We start from the raw sequence: 24,440 nt of genomic DNA on the forward strand, positions 1-24,440 counted from the left end.
GTCATTTTTGTGCCGGGACCACTATTGCTTGTAATGATTTCTTTTTATAGTACAATAATAGTGGCTTTAGTGATGGGTTTGAAAAATAATACTAAGTTTTCGATCGCACGAACGAAATATTTTTGCATAGAAATACGTGTTGCCACTTTCTTGGATTTTTTTCCGACTGTGTAATTACCACCATGAGCACAAAGAAAACAATATTGCGGTCATATTTAAATTAATAATGTCTTAAAATAATATTTAATTTCTAACTGGATCAAAATCTCTTCACGGTCGTTCCCTCATGGTTGAGGATCATAACTACTGGATATGGGAAAACGTGTCGATTTTGAAGACTAAGTATACTTACTACCAGTATAAAAAAATACTTGGTATAGAAACTTGTTCCAAAATACTTACTAGTATTTGGAATACTATATAGAGCGTTTGGCGTGCGTATGCGACACAAGTTTCATACTCAACTGAAACTAAAACCAACTTCATATTAGTATTTGAAATACGTATCGGCTCAGGGAACTCAGACTGTGTATCGGCTTCAATAGAATCGCTAAAAATACGCTGAGCTCCGCTTGTCGAAAAGTCCCATTTATTATAAAATTTTAAACACATTTTAAATTTATGAGTTGTTTTTCTGTTAGGTTACAATATTCTTTTTAACAAAAAATGAATAACAGTGATTCTTTTTTAATTTTAAACATGTGTTGAGCGGTCATATAACAAGCCTAAGCATGTGCGTCATCTCACTACTGTGCTGCGACACAAAATTTATTACATTCGAACGCAATAGACTAATGAATTAAAATATACCTATATTCAAGTGCTATCTCGTTCGCGCGCATTTAATGTCAATAGTGTTGAAAGTCTACCAACTGGCGAGTGCACAGAACAGCGACTCGCGATGATATCATTACTAGTTTTTTGAAATAAGTTTATTGGGCCACACATACTGAGTATGGGTAGTTTCATCCAAAACTTGAGTACACAAACTGGTGACAGTATTTCCCACTCACCTCTAATAACTACCCTGAAGTGCAGTCATCTTCTGGGCAATTAAGATTCTCCACCATTCACAATAATTCTCTGCTTCCCGAAGTGCAAAGTGAAGTCTATCCTTAGTAAGCTCATTCACGTTGTGGCACCAGCGCGCCGACGATCTTCTTCTATCTCGCTTTCCATGAAGATTACCCAAAACCACCAGTTTCTCTAGGTTATCTGGTCCGCGAATAATAATATATTGGTAAACAAATATTAAAATATTATTGTAAACGATGAAGAGAGTATAAAGCACATACAAATTATCGCTTTCATATATTTAATATATCGACGGGAACTATTCATATTTAGTTTGACATGGCTTTAAAAAAAACCCTCTAAACATTAATTGATAGCTCAAAAATTCGAAAAAATCTTTAGCTTCTATTCATTTAAATATTTATTATAATATCTTTCAAAAGATTATTTTTTGATTTTATTCATTAGATGTTCGCTATGCGAAACATGTGTCGAAATCTAGCGATTTTTAAAATACCATTGATGTTTCTACTTAATTAATTTGTACAAACCGATCAACGTACGTACTAACTGCCTGATTTTTTTATTCCAAATTATTTTATGACAGGTTTGGTATAAAAGCCCCGCCCCATTGAAAAATTTAGCGTATGCAATACGCCACTGATTTGTATTAGAATATTGTAAAATAATTAAAGAAAAGTCCTACTGCAACAATTATGTGCACTTTCAAGCTTTTAGAATTTTCTGACAAAGCCAGCGCCCTTTAAGGGTTCAAGGAAAAAAGCCACTGTACCTACAATAATTTTAATAGCAAGTTGTTTTATTTCCGAATTCACTCAATCAAACATCTGTTTTCGGACATCTTCTTTTATTTTTAATTTGGCTTTACACCGTTGTCGCATGGCAAAATAAATGAATTAAATACCTTGTGAGCTGTTGTGATTGTTTTTAGGACAGTTTAATTCGATCACGTCAGTGTGACCATGTCAGGACACGAGAGGCCAGGGGTGGCGAACAGGTTGAAGGACAACGCGGGAAGTGAAAAGGGGCTTGATCTCTGACGAATTTAAAATTGAAAAATTCCATTGCTGAACCACTGAACGCAGGCCGCATCCAGTGACACCCATAGATTTTCAAACGAATAAAGATGAATAAGTAAATCAACATTGGATAACCAAACAACTATCGTTAAGAAAAATAGTGATTAATCATTAGCTCAGCATTAAGAATCCATGCCCTGGATTCTTCGGGAGGAAACTCAGTCGTCGGAAGCAGACTCATCCACTCTGCTCAGTTCTCCGCCTTCAGTAGGTCACTCGAAGTGTCTGTATGTTATTGTCACCGAAATTACTTCTGGTTCAATAGTCGGTACTTAGGCCACGTGACACGTACGATCGGTACGTGTCACGTGGCCATCGAAGGATTGGGTTTTGATAAATCTGACTACTTCAGTATCGATATTTAGTTTAGTGTAATATTTGGGAAGGAAAATCCCACCATTGTATGTACCTGTCTAAAACCACTACTGTGTTCTATACATATAATAATAACACATTTAAAAATTGATTTAATTGATTTAATTATGAATTGATTTAATATATCAAATTCTTTTTTTTGGTAGGAACGCTTCTGACTTTTTGGTCGCTACCCTGTGACAGTAAAGCGACATTCTAGATTTTAAATTCGCGTTTCATGTCAAGTGAGGTGCTCGCGTACACACAGATTCCAAAGTTAACACAATAGTAAGGAAATATATTTTTTAAAATATAATTTTATTTCGATTGAGTGACAGATGACACTTAACCCTGCGATGATACGCGTTTTAAATTATGTAAAAAATCGTTAATTTTTTCTGGTTGTTGGGGTTTCGGTTGTTTTATGTTCATTGAATGATATTATCGTATATTATATTTTATACCTTGGTCATTGAATCCTAAATTGGATACACGTAAAGTGATACCAATATTATGTATAGAATATATTTGAAAACCGTTGTTTGGTGACCCTATGACACGTCACAATTTGTACGCAAAAGTTTTGTAGCTTTTTATCCTTCTTCTAAATTCTCTCTGTCTAAATTCTGGTGATTTTTTAAAATTCACTTAACGTAGTAAACATACTTATTTTTTCGGTAATATAACACTGATTACGTAATAATTTGAACAGGTAATGTTTGTTATCGATGTATCCGATATCGTCAGGAATATGTTTGTGAGTGAAAACAGAATGAATTCTTTACCTAAGACGTTTAAATTGATAAATAAATATTACCTACTAGTTTAAATTGTCGCAGTTAGATAGGTGGCTCGTAGCATAATTGGTTAATGCATAGTTGGCGCGAATCGCGATACCAGTGGTTGGTTATACGGGTTTCAATCCCGTTGAGCATCGTATTATGTATGATTTTTTCTAGTGGGTATAAATCTGAGGTGTTTTCAAGTTATGTATGTTCAATAACTATTTTCGTCGATAAATTAGGTATTACAAATTGAAAGTAAAACATCGCCTTGGTAGCAATGGTTAAATTTTATAAACTGCATCTTCGAAAAGTCTTTTATTATAAGCCGCCAATAAATAAACAGACATCATACTAATAATAAATATTTCACTAAATTGTAAAAATAATATATATTTGAGTAGGCACCTAGCAGAAAAATACAAAGTTGCAATTTGAGACCTTTTATTTTTATAATTTGCATCAAAAAGTGCTTATTTATAAATACGTGTCTAATAAATAAAAATAAAAATATTTTTTACTTTAAGTCCAAGATAATTTAAGCTTTTTAGCTTTACGTTTTACGTTTTTACGTTATGAAATGTGAATTCGGTAAAGGATTCTACCATATTATTAGATATTATTTTATGGTAATGTTTATTATTAAAAATTAGGTTTCTAAGTTTTGCCTAATGTATTAAACATATTTTCGGGTAATTTATAATTCTTGAAATCCTTTTTATTTGCTGAACTTATTAAGAAATTGAAATACTTTTATTTTCAAATAACTGTGACGAATTAGTGCAGTGGTGTTTTTATGTATACGATGCTCGTACATGATAGACCAACATGCATTTTTTAAAGCATTCAGTGCGATTATCTCACAAATGTGTAAAATCACTACCATTATAAATTGATTTTAAACGCCTAAATAAGAATATGGGTAATACATATATGTGTATTTCGCTTTAACTCTTCGATTTACCGCTCTATTGTTAGTATTGCCCTTCACCAGTAGGCAACGAACATAATATTATATACCTACTTAAAATTATATTTCATTATAAGATTCGGTTGATATAGTTAAATAAAATATACTAATATGTTTTCCGCCCTTGAATCTTACCGCCCTGATGTTTTGCACCCCCAACACCCCTGCTTGGTGAGGCCTCATAAGCTCCAAACAATGTAGTTTTATATAAAAAAAATTAAACCCTGACGGCTAAAATTATTAAACATCGAAACATGCTTTGCCTACTGATTCTCTGAATGCTGGTTGGCCAAATTCAAAAGAAAATAAAATGAAATAAATTGCGGGGCACGGGTTTACACGTCATTCCCGAAGTGACGTTCGCGGCCAACTGGAGTCTTTAGCGGCCGCGCTACTTTTGTGAGCTAATTTTGCGTTACGCCTGTGCAATTTTTCGTAACGAATCCGCCCGGGAGGTCAAGACAAAAGCATGCATCCATGCTAAAAATCGTATGTAAAAGAGACGAGATACAGCACGGTGCAGATTTTCGCCATTTTAAACTTGTGTCATCGGCGTACTTAATGATAGGCATCGATTGTCAGCATTCGCGGGTGTGTGATTGAGTGACGTTACTGCGCGATACAAGCTATTGTTACAGGGGGCGCGAATTAACCGCCCTGTCGCACTGTAATTACAGGGGTGTCATGTCGTAGGTTCCACCTATCGTCCATGCATTTGCATAAGTTCACAATCGTCTCTTTATCGACATTGCGAACACCGAGCTGCATACCACCATGAGTAGGTATATACAGGCTTTGTTGATCAGTTTCACATACAACATGAATATATTATCAATTAATCCAGTCTTACTCAACAGCAGACACTCCTCTCCCGGGTTGGTAGATGCCAACATACATAGCCTATTATAAGGAGGTGGACAATTAGTAAACATAAATAATAATAATAAATAATTGGACAGTGAATCATAAATTAATGGGAGAGAAATTAAAAAAAAAGTTACCTATTACTACTTATATAATTTTTGTACAGAGATATCTAGTAAGTACAGCATTTCTTATTTTTCGGAAGCGCGGCACAATAATTGGTGTCCATTACAATCGTTAGTTACGATAAGATTATCGGACGCATCGAAAAATTGTTTCATTTTATAGATGCTATTTATTTTTGCATTCTAGGGGTTGACGGAATTTATTGATGGAAAAAACATTATATTCATAAATTGTTATAGTAGGTAGGTACCTAATTTATTTTAGTCAAGCCTTAAATAATAGATTTGTACTGAGTAATCTCCACTCCTGCTTGCGTTCACTCGAAAATAGTTGAATTTTTAAAATTAAATTTAAGAATTTGGTAAATTTTAATGCGATGTACTATCACCGCATTGGGATATAATCAGTGACGTCCCATGGGGGTATGAAGATTGAGCGTCAGTTGATATATATATATATATATATATATATATATATATATAGAAATAACTACCTAAACTGAGTACTTAATAACGAAACTATCTTTCCTTTCAAAAATTCAGCTCACTTGTTGGAAATAAAATGTATTAATTAGCATAAAAAGTTTAATAGAACTTAATTTTTTTTTTATTCGCGATGTCAATTTACTTTCGTTGCCCTTCGACGTTCTTGGTGACATGAAACGACACGATCACGGATGATAAAAAATACTGCATGAAAGAATTGGGCAGCATTTTGTCTAGGGACGTCACTGGATATAAAATAAGATAGATTCATTTTTTATGAAAAAAATAATATTCAAAAACAATGTTGATATGCGTGATATCTAGCGCAATGCTTAAAAATGAAAAAATAGTTTCATCAACGTATTGATTACAGTAAAATTTAGCTTTTGGCCTGCTGATATATTATATACTATATAGCCTCAATATAGGTACACAATAATGTTTTGATTTCAATATTATTATAAAAAATATTATATAATATCACATTTTTTTGTGATTTGACCGAGGTTTCAACTGCGACTCGCTGTTATATCGTCTCTTCTCTTCTAGAAGGTGATCCGCCGATCAGGTCCTCACTCCTATTCTGTTAAAGAACTTAACAATTTTGCCATGCTCCCGTCTTACCCACCGCCAGGGCACCTTTCAATTCGTCGACATTATCATAGATATCCGCAATTCGCAGCTGTACTCTGTGAAGTTTATATTTAGGGCATTGTACTGCTATATGTAAAATGTCCTCTAAAAATCACATTCATCGCAGAGCTGCGATTCGCTTTTTCCCATGAGGAAATCAAATCTTTTGCCCATCGTGTGCCCTGTTCTTAGCCTCAGTATTAACTTAAGCTCGTTCTTCGTCAAAGCAGACTCTACAAACCAGGGCACCAACCGTGGTGATGGTAGAATAGACTTACTCCATTTCCCTTTTCTAATCATGCCCTATGGTGAAAATCTATCTACATACTTTGGCACATTTTCTTTATAGCCTCATTCCAGTCTAGGTTTTCTGGTATCCATTGATATGGCACCCCTGAATGGCCAGCTTTCTTTGCCAGATCATCCACCCTTTCATTGCCCTCAATACACATGTGCGATGGGATCCATTGAAGGCATAGATCTCCTCTATTTTTCTTGGCGTCGATCTGGTCAAGGATGTAGTACGCTATGTTTTTACTGTTATGTGAGCGAGTAGCTGCGGTAGGGTGTTGTAAAGCGCCTTTGGAGTTTGTTAATATGACTGCGGATTGCGCAGAGAAATCATCGCTTAAAGTGTATTTTATTGCTTCGTTTATCGCGATGAACTCCGCCGTCATTATTGGTATTGCTGGGTTTAGCTTCCAGCTCTCGTTTATACCTACTTCTGGTATGACAAGAGCTGCTCCTGCTCTATTCTCATCATTGGACCCATCTGTATAAAGGTAGATCCATCCTGCGTACCTCTCTATCAGCATTTTTTCGACGAGCTCTTTTGCTTTAGCGGATACCATGCTGTTTTGGTTTGTATATTTTTTTGACATCTAGTTTAATAACATAGCTGAGGTTGTAGGTACCAACTGGCCTCCTCAGCGAATACATACCTAGGCATTTCGTATTTAATACATCCCAACTTTATGTGGCTTGACGGATTCCTATTATATTGTATTTAATTAAATGTGTTTAATATGTACACTGAAAATGGATTGCATCCCATAGTACACTTATATTCTTCGAATTAGGGTATATTTCCAACGCTTTAGGTGTTAGCCACGGAAAAATAAGGCAAGAAAATAATTCCACGGAATAGCAGACCCGGCCACGGAAATTATCGCTACAATATCAGCAAAAACGAGTCACCGGGGACGCCCCCGACTAGTATCTTCATTCCTTTTGACAAGAATTTCATTTCCGAAGAATCTGCAAATAATTTGCAAGCGGTAGGTATCTTAAATAATCAGTGCAGGCTTCAGGTACAGGCAAAATAAAACTACACTTTTTCGCCAAATTAAAAGTTTAAAAATTGAGCCGGAATAGATAAATTTCATCAATATAAGAATTTATATTTTATGATTTTGTTATATTATTGAAATATAGTTTGATAAGTTCTCTCGAACGTAGAGAGTAGATTTTAAATGATTAATGTTTTAAATGTATTTACATGTAATCGACCTTCGGTATTGTCAAATGGCATTTACTGTCTAACCTTTAGTTGAGTCGGTAGTCCATTCGAGCTCTCGTTTCCATGAAAGTAAATTGCAGCGGCATGCGGAAAACCAGAAAATCTCTTCTCATCTAGGCTTTACCTGACAAAAGCAATAGGCAGTCAAGCTAGGAGTCGTATACAAGGTGTAACGCACGTTTTTTACAACTAAGGTTTGGAAAACTCTTTATCGGATGCTCCCAGTACAACATTGAAGAGTTATCATCTTCTAGTTCGTTACGGAAAAGATTTTTGTCAAAATGTCGTAAAAACATAACCTTACTGGTGGTGGAGGAAAAGCATATTGTGTATATTGTGTGTTATATAAACATAAAAATGAATATTTAAGAACATTCTTAAGAGTATTCACGTCTCTGAGACCAACATATTTTAGCACAGGACCTCATTCAAGGTCATTACAACTTCACTAAAATACAAGAAATAGCTATGTTTTGAGACACTTTCCGTAGAAAATATAATATATTTCCTTTTCAAGATATACAAGTATTCTAAATTTATTGTTGTTTCGGTTATCAAATATTCAGATTTTTTCTATAACTCTATGAAAAACGATGTACCAAAAGTCTGCCATGAAAATAACGTCAATAAACAACAATCAATTTGGATTTTAGAAGCAAAAAATCATTATTTAAGAAACTTTAATATTGTGATATCGTGGTTTTTACGTTGTCGCCAGGGAATTATTACGGACTATTTTACGACTTATCGACAACCTTAAAGGCGCTGAAATATCTAAATCCGGCCCGCGTACATTCATCCAAGAAAATGGCATTTGAAAGATTGTGCTGACGCTGTAACTACATTATTGCTTCTATTGATTCGAAGAAGGATTTCAAAGACTTTCTGCAAGATATGCTAGATGGCGAAGACCTCAGTTTTCACTTATTATGCCGCAGACGGGACTCAAAACAAGATTTGTCTCCTTTCAACTCATATTTTATAGCGCAAGGAATAAATAAATTGCAGAAACGGGCTGTAGTTTTGAATGAATAAGTTAGTACTACATTATAATATATAATTTGATAATGTGTATCAGGTTTTAAGGTAAGACAATGCACAAAATTAATAATCTATGTGGGGTATGGAAATTGTGCACCTACCTACTACATAATATGTGTATGGGCGCGATACCCGAGAGACGCAGGTACGATTCTTCGAACTTTTTTCAAAAAGTTTTTTTCTCTTGTTTATAATATATTTTCTCAGAAGTGTATCCAAAAAATATTTATGTTACATACTATGTGTTGCATTTAATTTGAATAGATTAACATTTTTGATATTTGGTTTTTGTATTATGTATCATTTAATAGAGTTTTTATTTCATACATACCCGCTGGTAGACATATTTGAATCGATAACTTGACACTTACGTTGTTTGACGTTTAAGTCTATATTGTAAAAATAATTCATTTATGGGTATTTAGTAAATGTTTAAAATTTAATAATTTCCACAATGAATGCAAGATGCTTTTCGGAATGCGATAAACTAACGTAATCTATAATAAAAAGTAAATGACTGTTCCGATAACCCTTACTAAAATTTGAATTGAAATCACCAGAGTTAAGGTTTGGAAAAATAAAGAAGATTCTATTACAAAAAAATGAACATGTTCAGTAACTCAGATATTTTTGGATGACATCTCTCAAATATCATTTTTATCCTTTTTTCTCACTTTGACAAACTTATACGTACATTTTTATACTCAAATGTATATTTTGTTATGTAGGTAGGAATGTGCCATATTGAAACTTAGAATTCCGTATTTTTTTGTTTGCAGTCTTTGGAAAAATTATTTAGAAAGTCGATATAGAATATTGTGTTATCGAATCATTTGTACATCTTTGGCCGGACTTGTCTGAGTTTGATTTGCAATGGTTTGAAATGTGAAAATGGGGGCGGCGAAGACGCGTCATACATACAGACGAAGGGATATCTTGAAGATAGTACATTAAACTAGCCTCACCTCTAAGTTTTTGGCAATTAAAACCTACATCAATATAAAAAAAATATATAGATATAAAATTAAACATGTTGCCACAACACACAAAGGTTGATAAAAAGCTTACTTTACGTTTGCAACACGAAAATACTGCCAGAGCGGCAATACCAGACTAAGCTCCTAGCTGCGAGTCCCGCTCCCCGCGCCCCTCCTTCGCGCATTCGAGCATATTCCATCGAAAATGGTACTGCATAAAATCATGCGATGCATCATTTTCTTATATGAGTATTGGTATGTATGATAATTATTGGATATATCGGTGCGCGGGCGAGCTTAACACGCTTAAATAATATTGATATTTTCATATAATATACATAAATTTATGTATATTATAATATTACATTTTTCTCAATTTACTTGGAGGTGCTGCGGTTCCGCAGTGCATATGGACGAGCTGCCACTGCTTATATATCATTATAAATGTGTAGTTTTGATGATTTATATACCTAGCATTGAAATGTATTTTCAGTCAATTTATCGTAGATCAGTGCCTAAGGCGTTGGCCCTTCATCCGGGGGCCCTGAGCTCGACTCGGTGGGGTTACAATTTACGATATATTTATGTGATTTTATCAAGGCCTGTGTGTTTGTATTTTTTTCTTTTCAATTACTAAATATACTACTGTTTCACTATACTACTATCATTGGGCCTTATGGTTTGTTGTAGTTTTAAAAAGAATTAATATATGAATATGTATTTTTTACCGGGTGATTGCTTTAACCGATTAAGTTACTGACGTTAGTACTACTGTTGAAAATATTACGCAATAACTATGTTTTCTGAGGTGTTCTAAAATCAACTAAATAATGGCTACAATTTTAATAACTAGAATAAAAGTAAATTTCATTACTAACGATTTATAAATTACAATTGGATTTCTAATATATTTAGTATTGATATCCTTGTACTTAGAAAATTAAATTAATCGATCTCAACCCATGAATCGAGGAATTGTGTCTTTCTTATAATGTACTCTCCGTTCTCTTTTCCAATATACAATAAAACTTTATATATTGTGATAGTAATTGGGAATTTAATTTATAATGTTTTTTGATGAAAAAGCAACAAATTTAAACATGTTTCACAAGTATACAGAAAAACTATGTAGAGGTTTTATAAATATATTCATATTTATGTAGCATTGGCCACATCAACATGCTGGGTAAATTGCAATAAAGTTGAGGGAGAGATGCCCCTCTTACAGTAAATTGCAGACGGAACGGTAATCAAATGGAAGGTGTTCCCAATGGTACTGCACCCCATGGCCACGCGGCGCCCCCGCTCACTGTTTTTCGTACGTGCCTCACTTTCCCCTCACAAACCATCGCTCACGACTCCTGATCGTCTGGTAAAACCGGTCCTAAAATATTTATGTACTTCCGCCAATATTGGTCTGGTACTCGGTGCTTTTTCACTTTTCGAGGGATTTTTCAGCGCACGTTCTGGCATTACATTACTATCGTCTTTGATTTAGAAATATCCTCAATAAGTCAATGTATAAAGTACAATTTTACCAAAGGGGGCAACTTAATGGATGAATTTCAAGAACATTGGTTGGTATATTCTTTATACTATGAGTAAGTACCTATACTATAAAATATATTAGTACGTTAATTCTGAAACAGAGTAGGTACACTATTGAGAAATGCTGTTCCTTAAAAAATATTGATTTTTCTATAGGTTTATTAATGTTTCAGCGTTTTAAAGGATACACGTTACACTAGAATATCAGATTGGTTAAATAGCTATGAAATTAATGACAGTTCCAAAGATTACAATAAAAATGTTTATGATAAAATACTTATAGGTAAATGGTGATTGAAAATTGCTATGTATTCATTTTATTTTTACTTATATATCGCTTTTTCTATAATCTAAGTATATCGCTTAAACCATTTTGGCGTTTTATGAAAATGCTTTTTAATTATTTATGGAAATCTCTGAATCAAATTATACGAAAATTAGTTATAAGCCATTTCTAGACTTCATTAGGAAGATAATAAAATACAATATACACTCAGTGTTCCTTTCAAATTTCTATTGTGTTAACATTATCAGTTTAAAAAAATCTGAATGATTAAGGAGTAAATACGACGCTTAAAGACGTATGCAAGGAATATTAATAAAAATATATAAAAAAAACAACTCTGCAGTGTTGATCTGTATATCTATCCCTGATAACTATACATATATAATACTATATTAGTATATAAGAAATTGAGAGTACCATCAGTTCATTGTACTCCCGAGGTGTCGAATCGACTTACAATAATTGTAAGTCGTTTCGACACCTCACGACACCTCACACATGACAGTCAGAGCTGTTGAGTAATTGGTATCACCAATAATTATTATTGGTGATACCAATTGAGAGCTCAACAGCTCTGACTTACAATATTTCTTAGGCTATCGATATATTCCATTTGTTTTAGTATATTTTCACTTAACCCGATCCCTATTATCATCATTGTTCTCACTACTCACTGTAATTATATATTATAATGTTTTTCATCTTTACATTATTATAACTCAAGGGGGGGCAAACTTTTTGGATGGAGGGCCAAATTCAAGAATTCAAAATGAGCGGCGGGCCGCAAGTAAAATACCATTAATTTTAGATATACACTATTTATTATCACGAAAAATAAACATTACAAAAAAAATAATGAGAAGAATGAAACTGTTGTACATTTTTTTAAATTCAGGTGTTAATTTTGTAGTTGATATTCTCAAAACTGCTTGTAAATGGGCATCGGAGATATTTGATCGAAAAGAATTTTTATTGAGGTTCATGATCGAAAATGTTTGTTCACATATATAGGTTGATTCAAAAATAACGAACATTATTCTTGCATAATCTTTAAGTTGGTCGAATTTGTCTGAATTAAGGGCATTGTAAAATTTTGAGATTTCTTCACGACGATGCAATTCTCTTAAGCCAGTGTCACACTTCAGATCAACAATCTCAAGGTGTAGCTTTGTTGGCACACTATCAATATCTATTTAAATCGATGCTCAACGTAGAAAATAGTGGTTACATAGTGTGGGACGACACGCAAGGAAGACGTATTGAGATAATACATTTACGAAACAACAAAATCTTCAAATTTTAATCTATTCTCAATATTTAAAAAAAAATTATAAAACAAATTATTCGTGATCAGAAATACAATTAATGATGGTGGGCTGCAAAAAAATACCCGGCGGGCCACATGCGGCCCGCGGGCCGCAGTTTGCTCCCCCTGTTATAACTTGTTGAATTTAAAATACAAATTCGTGTTACGAACGTTTTGAATTAATACTCTTATTATTTATGGAGATTTATGGATATAATATAATGATAAAATTACATAATGTGATATAACAAATGGAATTAAAACATCTTACTTGACATCAAAATCATTTATATGTGCTTGGCATATAAAAAAATACGAACAAAAACTTTTTTTAGGTCAAGGTTATAAACATATCTATACCTTCATTGGTAAGCGTGGAGAAATAGTCTTTCATAATTGACAAAATTTTTAAAACTTATTAAATGTCTTCGATAAAAATACCAATGAGTCACAACTTAAAAAAAACTTTTAACTGAACGGAGTTGAAAGATGCCCTCACGTTAATCGAACTTACACTTAAGGATCCTATACATATCGAAATTTTTGCCTATTATGAGAGGCTGACAAATCGTGTATAGATTCCTAAGAGAGTTTTTATAAATTAGGCGGGAAACAAAAAATGGGAAGGACACCGATCTCGAGGAGTCGATAAAATAGCTACGATACTAGAGCTTAACGCTGATATCGAAAACGACAAAAGATAATCATTATCATCGCGTATTTCGAGCACACGGGAAGAAATCAAATCTGCGCATCTTAATTATTAAGTCAAATCATTTATGATTATAACAGTATGTTTCTAAGGTGATATAGGTTATATATAAGGATATATAATTTAAAAAAATGCTTGACATTCTAAATCTTGTAATATAATAATTTATATATTTAATTTACGTTTAGAATAATTATTGGCATTCGGGCTTAGGGGCTGATTTTGAGCCCCCCCACGATAAAAACAAAATACAAACAAATAATCACATTTTAATGGATTTAAATTTTGTACTATTCCAGAATAGTACACAACTTAAATCAATTAGAATTTAAATTCAAATTCCATCAATTCAAATAACATCATTCCAAGTACCTTCGATCGATAGTATTAATAATAAAATAATCACATTCTTTGACTAAAAATAATTATTTTTGAGAATTATTTTTTGTATGAAAGTACTTGTTTGTCTGATTCGTTATGTTATGGGCCCCTTTAATGTTTGTTGCATGGGTTTTTTTATGCTTTGGGTTGTGTTTTATATGTATCTACTCAATTTTTGAGAAATATGCATATTTTAAAATTTTGATATACTTTAATAATTATATGACTTGTTTTGAGCTCCACTTTTCCTGACAAATCGATTATGTCACCTGCGTCAAAGAAAATTGCTGCTCACTTTAAGAGGCAGTGTAATGCTAATCCCAATAAAAGTCTTGTTGGTATTACGAAAGTGTAATTAAATACAATTACTGAAAATTTACATGTAAAAATGTTATAATGAATTAATTCATAGTTAAGTAGGTATCTAAAATATTAAAATGAAAAAAATATAATATTAATAGTTTTTAGGTAATGTTATAACTCAACAACTTAGAGCAGGCCGATCAACGGAAACTAACCTGATGGTATTTACCGATTATGTGTCATCGGCACTGGATAGAGGCCACCAGGTTGACTGTTCTTACAATGACTTCTCGAAAGCATTTGACAAGGTCGATCATGACATCCTGATGGAAAAACTCCAACTTATTGGATTGTCGGATCGATTTTTGAAACTATTCGGGAGTTATTTTAGGAACCGTCAACAATACGTATCGTACGGCCTTTATCAGTCACAGACCTTTTACACATTTTCTGGTGTCCCCCAGAGCTCAAACTTAGGGCCGTTGCTGTTCACGATTTTTATAAATGACATAGCATTGGTAATAAAAAATGCTATGTTTTTGTTGTTCGCTGATGACTTGAAACTCTTTTTGGAAGTTGTCACCTTGGACGATTGTCGTCAGCTCCAACTTGATATAGATAATATATTAAATTGGGGCAGGCGTAACAAACTAGAATTGAATATTGAAAAATGCAATCTTTTATCGTTTACCAGAGCCTCAAAAGTTTTGTTTTTCCAATACTCGATGCATGGCAGAGTTCTGTCACGAATATCATCTGTAAGGGATCTTGGCATTACGTTTGAGAGTAAACTGACATTTCAAATCAAATCAAATCAAATTTATTTATTTTACATATAATGAACATAACAAATTACAAATTCAAAACGTTCACGACATGACATAAAATAAGTGTTAATACATAATTTTTAGCTAACCGGCAACCGTGGAGTTTCCACTCTCGACACCCATTCTTTTATGAATGAGTGAAGTGGCCAGTTATCCGCCCTCAAAACAGTGTCCGTGACATCAGAAGGGATACCTACCTTGAAGGATGCGTAGTCCCCCCTTGATTTAATTTTCACGACTGTGAAATCAGCGGTACATAACTTATTTAAATAGGTTAAAACATCAGCCGTTGTTGTATCTCTGTGAAGCGGGCAGATGTGATACTGCTTCACAACAGTTTTCGCTCGTCCAGCGAGGTTTCCCCGAACCGCGACACGCCGCTTCCGTGCAACGGTGGCCCATCCATCAACAATCCTAGGCGTAGGTAAATCTTCAGCTGGTTTCGGTTGTGAGGCCTCGTGTGACGATGAGGAGTCCTCTTCTCGGGCGACTGCTGGGATAACCCCGAGTGCAGGATAATTTTCTATTTTTGTTTTAATTTTCGATTGCGACCGTGTCGTCCTCGCATAAGTTGGTGGCGGTGTCGATCTCGGTGCCGGCACAGGAGGCGAGAGCGAGAAGCAAACAGTGTCGTTCGCTCGCTCGTTCGCTAGTGCACGCGCTGCCGGTGTAGGCGATGTCGCTGGCAACGGTACGTCTACTACAATTGCACTGGGCTTAATTGCACTTTTAAATGACACTGATTTATTTTTATAAATTTGGTGATCAGTTAGAATTTTTTCAATTGATTCTACCTTTTTTAACAAAATGGCAATCATTTCAGACTGCTGTCTTATAACACACAACAAATCCACATTTTCCATGGTATTACCGATGTTTTTAGACATTGTAATTCAGTTTTATAAGTAAATTATTGAATTTAAACTTAGAGCGCAGACTTGCACGTCTTGTCAGAATAGCGCTTAAAATGTTGGGCTTCGTCATGCGTACTTCCCGGGTCTTTTCGGATGTTACGGTATTAAAACTTTTATTTAATTCTTTAGTTCGAAGCAGACTTGAGAGTGGGTCTATTGTTTGGGCACCGCACCAGTTGAAGTATGGCCTTATGGTGGAGAGGGTACAGAAGAAATTCTTGAGACTCCTTTACTTGAGGTTGTATGGATACTATCCGTGGCTTTATCCAACTGACTTTCTCTTAGGCATGCTTACATACTGCAGTCTGCAATTTAGAAGAAATCTTTATTTAGCTACGTATTTTTTTCGACTTATACAAGGTATAAATGAGAACTCTGCCATTCTGGGCAGTGTTGACCTGTGTGTCCCTGATAACTATCTTAGAAATAGAGACCACCAGTTGTTTATTCCCCCAAGGTGCAGAACCAACCTGCCACTGGTAATGCCAATTGGGAGAGTGATAACTATGTTCAACGAAATTGCTTTGGGTGTTGATATATTCCACCTACGTGAGAATGAGTTTAGGTGGATGTTGTTTTATAAAATCTTAAAATAGGGTCTGCTTAGCTCATCCGGTGTACTTCCTTGTACCTATCTAATTCATCTACTGATATATCTCTTTTTTTATGTAATACTGTTATATTTGTATATCTTTGTATCTAAATGTCATGTTGTGAACGTCTTAAACTTATAATTTGTAATGTCCACAATATGTTAAAAAATAAATGAATGAATAACTACACATCAAGTAAAAATATGTGTAAGTATAACATAACGTCCTTTTTATCAATGTTTAACTAAAATTCGGTTTTGTGACATTACGATTATCTCTATATCATAATACCCCGTTTACACGTGCACGAATTTATTATTGAAAGTAAGTATTATCACAGTCATAACAAGAATGTATTATCCTGCAGGTTTAAGCTTGCATGCATGAATCAAATAAGTTTGGAAGCTTCTGAATTTTCATGCGACCGTAGGGATTTTTTCGATCTGCGCCTGTATAGTAGAACGATAGTGGTGAACCTACCGGCAAAAAAACTAGGTTAACCGATTTTCACTACTTATCAAATAGTACCATAAAATGACAACATCGCGTCTCGCTTACTCTTGAAGAATGAGATTGGAGAGACAATTAGCACTTTTACGTGTAAACAGTTTTTTTTTTTTTTTTTAGAATTATTAATAACCATGTCCTTGCTTTTTCGTACAAGGTGGTTGTTAGTAATTTTGAACAATCACAAACACCCAGGCTTTGAGAAAAACACATAAATGTTTTTGTCATGACTGGGAATCGAACCCAGGAACTCTCGGGTGGAAGGCGAGCGCCTTACCAACTGCACCACGAGAGCCACCACGTGTAAACAGTTATTGTCACGATAGTTTAAAATACGCACTAAATCTGACAGTAAGTCCAGTGTACATTCCACGTTCTTATTTCTGCTTTCATGGCAAACAATAACTCTCAATTTGACCACACTAGGAAAGTTTGGGATTGCCAAATAAGTAATATAGGACGTTTTTAGACATCCTAGTGTGCAGGAATAATAATTCAAGTTGGTTTAAATGGTTTTACCGTTTGTTTGAATTCCGCCGAAAAATTATGTCGTGTACATCTTCGCAACAGAAATGAAGAAAGGTGGCGCGAAAGGGGATAGAAGAGCTATCTACAGGTCATTTGTATTATAGTCAGAGACAGGGATGAATTGGTTTCGAGATCACGTTTTAAGTCCCTGAAGTATGATTGTACTCCGCTGGTTCATTCTTTGGTTGGTTTTTGGGGAGGGGCGAAGGGAGGGGGGTACCGTGGATATGACCTTTGGGTTGATTAAATGTAGATGTAATAAATTGGATTATAACTCTGTCAGATGGCTACCAAGAGTGGCGCCTTAGAAAATTATTATCTCGCTATGAAGAGATATTTCGACGACGTGACGGAGGGTTGTAAATGGAATCTGGGGCGGTTATTTTATTGCAAGCGTAAATACGCGGTCAATAGTAGCCGTTTATACTACAAATGCAGGAGGCACCTGTTTTATTATTTGACGCTAAGTGCCATGACAATTTCAAGTGACTAGATTTTTTATATTTTTAAACAAAATTTACAGATGCTTGTGATTTTTTTCGTTCGAGGCTTGCTTAATTAAGAAAAATGACCCAATGGGTTGGCTGAATGACGAATGACCATTATTCGTAAAATCGTCACTTTATACGACATCGATTCTTTAGAAACTCATATGATCCTACATAAGCATAAAATATAAAAAATACATAGGTACCTATATAAGAAAATAAAAAATGAGAAAGAAAACACAAAATAATTAGTTAATTAATTAAAATAAAATATAATAAGAAGTTTATTTGACATTTTTATCTAAATCTCTAAAATTTGACGTAAAATTTGTTTCAACCGTTCGTAGAAAATCTGTCAAATGCTCGTTTGTTAGCTGTGAACGATGTTTTGATCTTGGTAACTTCATATAGGAGCATAACGATTCACAACTATAATGTTGAACCGAACATCTACAACATCTAGAAAAGAAAACTCGTGAAAATACAAGTGTTATGTGGAAAAAATACCTATATTTTTATCAAGAGATTTTGAGAGCCCCCTACTTAAACCAACGAAGAGCCGCATTTGCCCACATCTGTTATGAATCATTGCAAGTCAATTATTTGGCAACGTTTAGATGTAGTATTTGTGTAAATATAAAGACGTGGGTTTTTTTTTTAAATTTATTGGGTCTGTTTATTTCGTTGTATCCCAAAAACAACTGGATCAATATCAATTAAACTTATACTATTTTCAAAATACATTGTTGATGCCGTGATTTTTTTCATTCCCGATTATGGTTCTGAAGATACAAGATAAAATTTACCAAAAATCGCGCGTTAGGTAAAATATTAAAAAGGCAGCATTAGGCGATATACGGGTTAAGGAGCACAGGTCTTCACCCAACCGTTGTCAAATAACGTACTCGTAACAATTCATAACGGATAGGTAAAGTGATTATATGGCAGTGGTAGTTTAAGGTACTGGTGGAGGGGCGCACGATTAAATCAAAACGTGGTCAAATAATGCACTCGCAAAATTTGTCACGAGATGGTCACGAGCATGTAAACTGACCAGAAAGTAGCGCTGGGTGCGGGCAGTAGAACGCTTGCCTATACTTACATAATATTCTTGAATAACGCATTTGCAACAGTTCACCAAGAGCTTAGATTATAGAAAAATAACCAAGAGATTATAGTGATCAAAAAGCAGCGGTAGAGTAGTGAGGTTAAATGCAGACAAAGAGCTGTCTGCGTGTGTAAATTCTATCGTTGTTTAAAGCGTCAATTACATTGAGCTACTTTATGAGCTGTTTGTTGGCGAATTTAATAGCGGGCGATTCAGCTACTGCGATTATGATGATGATACACAAAACTTTGCATTCGCTGAGAAGCCACAAGCCAGCGACTATTTTGACAGAACGTAGTTCGTTTTTTTACCGGGAGGTTGCTACTGCGCTCTACACGTCGGCGTGTAGCGTGTAAAGTTGACCGGCTTCAACTTTTCTCGGTAGAGTGTTTACAATCTGCTTGTTAGCTTGTTCGGTGATTACACTGGGCGACTTTACAGGCAGATTGTAAATTCGCCAACAATCAGCTCGTAAAGTAGCTCAATGTAATTTACGCTTAACTCATTATTTTTAGAAAATCAAATTAAAGTCAAATCAAATTGAATTATTCTCTTTCTGTGTTTTTTTAAAATATAATATTTTCGTATTTCACGCAGATAAATTACGGGTTATCCCTAGTCTATAATTATTAAAAAAATGTATTTATTACCATGAATGCCAGTATTTTTTTTAAAAGAAATTAACATATTGCGATAAGCATTCAACACATTCATTTGCTGTATTTATTATACCTACATGTAATAAATCACATCTTACACATTATAGCTATTATATAGTATAAATAAGTCCGCTTAGACTAGTGATTTCGAGGTGCTGGAAAGTTGAAGAGCCTTGGTTAGCAATAGGGCAGTAGGAAGCGTTAGGTAACTTAAAAGGGACAACTAATACAAATCGATAGGTACTTCAGGATTTTTCTTTTTTCATTCTTATCTTCACTCAAATCACTTTATGGTTTAAAGTTACTAAGCTTTAAATATATGACAAAACAACGAAATATAATGATTAAACTGTCTGCTTTTACGTGAATGAACATTGCACTTAAAGCTGACTTTAATAATTTTGTGAGTGAATTTGAAAACTACAATTTAATATATTTTATTTATAATTTTTATTTTAAATAAACATCTAAAAACATAAAAAACATCTTTTTATTTTGTTTTAATGTAAAAATTAAACTTAAAATATAGAAAAAAACAATCTAACTATCATATACCTCTTTTTAAAATCCGATTTTTATTAGTACATTATATGTTATGAATATTTTTGTAGCATTAAAATGTAGTTTGATAAGGTGACAAAACGTTTTTTGAAAAACCCATAGTTTTCTATTTAAAAACATGAATTTTTCTATAAATAAAAAAAATATGCTTAACGAAGTTGAACAAAGTATTAAAAAAATATAATAAAGTATAAAATTTACCAAAGTATACCTTGTCTGTCAAAATAAAATATCTTAAAATAAAATATACCATCACAGTACAATATTTATGGTTATGGGTTTAGAGTTAACGACAAGCTGAAATATATTATTTATGTTAATTTAACGATATCTCCAAGATCGTGAACGGTTAATGTTTAATTGGTTCTAATCAAAAGAAATTGTAGCGGAAAATGGCTTATAAGAACTCCGTTAATATTTCCACGAAAACGTTCAAAGTATTCTAAATGATTTTTCTTTGCAAAGAAATTATCTTCCAGTGGCATTTCATTGTGCATATCTTAAATCTCCCCCTTAATAATGCCACGTCAATACATTAAAGGAATAAATTATCCTTGCAAATCGAACACTCGTAAGTAGAGTCTGACTTGGAGGAGGTACTTATCGCAGACTTTTAAAATTGATGCACGCCCTTCGTGACTTTATTTCTAGCCCCGTTTGATGGCTTTAGGGAAACCCCCTTCCAACATATTAATAGAAATTCCGATCGGAAATTACTCAATTCAAAATGTAGGGGATTAAGTCATCCATCACCGCGATGCCGTTTGATGATATGAAACAACGATTTTTTTACGATTATTGTTAAGCGAAATCAAAGAGATTCTTTGTTTTCTTTGTAATGCATTTAATACAAATAAATAATAATAAATTACGTATCGTCAAAAATATTTTAGCAGAGATTATACAACGAAATAGCAGTTTGTTGCATTATAACACTTGTGGGAATTTAAATACGTACTGTAACATAAAAATGCTTGTAAATATTAGAGGTTTACTTACTTTTTATATTGTATAACTTATTCAAGTTATACAACTTAAAGATATTATAGTTTGTCTACTAAAAATTCTCATATTAAAATTCTACCCAAGCCTCCTATATAATAAGGGTTTTCTTCAAAATCATTTTGTAGGCCCAATGAATCCAAGCACATTAGTATGACAATATTTTGAATGGATGACCATAATTATTATTATGACGTATCGAAATTTATGTGCAAAATACACGCTAGTAGCTATTCATTATATCATTTTCTAGGGCTGTATTATTTTGATTACATAAAATCGGCGTTTAAATTTAAGTAACTATGTAAGTATATAATATAAGTAAACAAGAATAAGCTTTTATAGAACCTATATAATAATATTATCATAATGAGATTATTTTAGTTGTGGAAAATCTCTAAACAAAGTCTGCGGACAATAAACTATTTACAACAGTTTTTTCAAAGCTCTGCTAGGCTTTGAAATTATCTGTAAAAATATTTTAAATTTAAATTAGGGGATTTTCTATTTTTTTAAAAGCTCGAAGTAAAACTATTTGTGAATTTTTAGAGAGGTTGTTTGAAAATTGCATGTATGTTATAAATGTGAAATATTTGACATACCTATGTTCCCAAAACTGACTGGGGACTATGTCGGCAAAGCGACACGAGACATAGGGGTGAAAAATTGTAGGTAGGGGCGGTGTTTCAGGTGAAAATTTAGAAGGGGCGCAGAAATTATGAGAACAGGTATCAGGGTGGTAGCCGACGCCGGTAGATAGAGTGAATAAATTCGAATAATACGATGTGAATTGACGCGGGAAATTGTGATCTGGGCTGATGTGATATTTTTGAGCCATAACACTTATTCATTTCATCCGGGGAGCGTGATTTATAAAAATTGGAATTTTTTCTACGGCTCAAATTGATATGAAATTGATGTGTCATGGATTTGGGATATTTGAAATCTTTTTCACAGATTATTATCCTATAAACGTGCCTAAATGTTTAACGATAACTCTGGGTAATAATTATTGTTTAAACGTATAATTATTACACAGTAACTACTTATATTTTTTTCTTTTAACACTACGCAGGTACCTACTATGTATTTGTTCACTACTCTTGGTTTTCTAAGATAGTAGATTATGAATAATACAAGTGCAAAAAAAATCTGACGCTCCACAACCTCTTTCCTTGTTCGCAGGTCATGCTTGGATCATAGCTTCACCCAATGCACTGTGTGGTTAGTATGTTAACGTCTTTCCAGACAAACGAAATTCAGTAGTCTTTAAGAAAATGGGTGCATACCGGGTGCAGCACATTAGCAGAAAAGTATATATTTTTTTTCCCCGACCCCCCGTCCTAAAAGGATAATAATTAATTATAGGCCTCGACAGAGTGGAGATTTGTATTAATAGGTTTTATGTTTACGATAAATGTATGTCAGCCACTTGCTCAACCTATGGGAGTATTATTAGTTTTATTATTCAATAGTGAGTACCTACACATAAGATTTTAAGAATGATATATTATTAATTATAGAAAATACATGATTTTGGAAAACCTTCGAAACAAACATGCATGTTTCTGGGGTTTATCAAAATTATGTATTTTTTAAATTTACTTAATGTGAATTCTCTAGGTAAAGTTGTTATCGAAAAATTGCTTTAAAAGTTTATTAATCGATAAACATATTATATCCAAAAGTAATGATAAAAAAAAAAATTAATTAAGTTCAGTATTAAAAGTCGGTACGATTAGATAGGTTGCGAATAATGAATGACGCAAGTTTGGTGATCAAAATTATAATAAAAAACTTTGGTTCTCTGACTAAACCAAAATACTGTATTTTTACTTAGTACTCTTAGCAGGGCAGTATTATGACGCCTGTCAATTTGGATGTGTATGGTATCGAATTATTTTTTTTTAAAAAGATTGTGTCAAAGTAGAATAAAGCCTCTATATTACCGATATTACAGAAAATGCCCTTGGCGGCATATCGGGGAGCCAATGAAATCACACGGTGAATTTTACAGCGTTGTCCGCGGCTCTCAGAAAAGAACAGTGGTAAATACGGACCGTTGGACGGAGGTAAACGGTTATAAAAACATGTTGTTTACCATGCAGAAGCATCAACGATATTAGAAATAATACAATTATGCAAGTGGTCAGAATGCCTGCTAAAAAAAGCATAGTGGAAGTTTTTTTATTATAAAAACATATAACAAGTAAATATTATGGTAAAATGCATCAGTAGCCTGATGCTGAGTACCTCCGCTACATGGAAATACATTGAAACATGTTTATGTCTAGGAGCAATTGAAGACACATATTCACATTCCAATGTACTTCCATGTAGCGGAGGTACTCAGTATTTACCCACTAACCAAATATTTTGTTCAAAATTGATTTTTTTACCCAGTCTCTCAAAAGGTTACCGACCACAGATGTAGATAGTGTATTTTGCCATTAAACTATACACAATTTTAGATATTTTTTAAATAGAAGAATATTTTTTATTATCAATTTTTTGGTCTAGTATTCACTTATTAACGTATATTTTAACGTATTTTTGTCTTAAGCGTCAATTACATTGAGCTTCTTTACGAGCTGTTTATTGGCGAATTTATAATCTGCCTGTAAAGTCGCCCAGTGTAATCGTCGAACAGGCTAACAAGCAGGTTGTAAACACTCTACCGAGAAAAGTTGAAAGCCGGTCAACTTTACACGTGTGGGCCTACTGCGTCTGCGCAGTAGAGCGCAGTAGCAACCTCCCGGTAAAAAAACGAACTACGTTCTGTCAAAATAGTCGATGGCTTGTGGCTTCTCAGCGAATGGAAAGTTTTGTGTGTAATCATCAAATCGCAGTAG

The sequence above is a fragment of the Rhyacophila brunnea genome, unplaced genomic scaffold, assembly GCF_057557595.1.
Source record: "Rhyacophila brunnea isolate RB1 unplaced genomic scaffold, BYU_Rbru_1.0 scaffold_10, whole genome shotgun sequence".
Taxonomy (NCBI): Eukaryota; Metazoa; Arthropoda; class Insecta; order Trichoptera; family Rhyacophilidae; genus Rhyacophila; species Rhyacophila brunnea.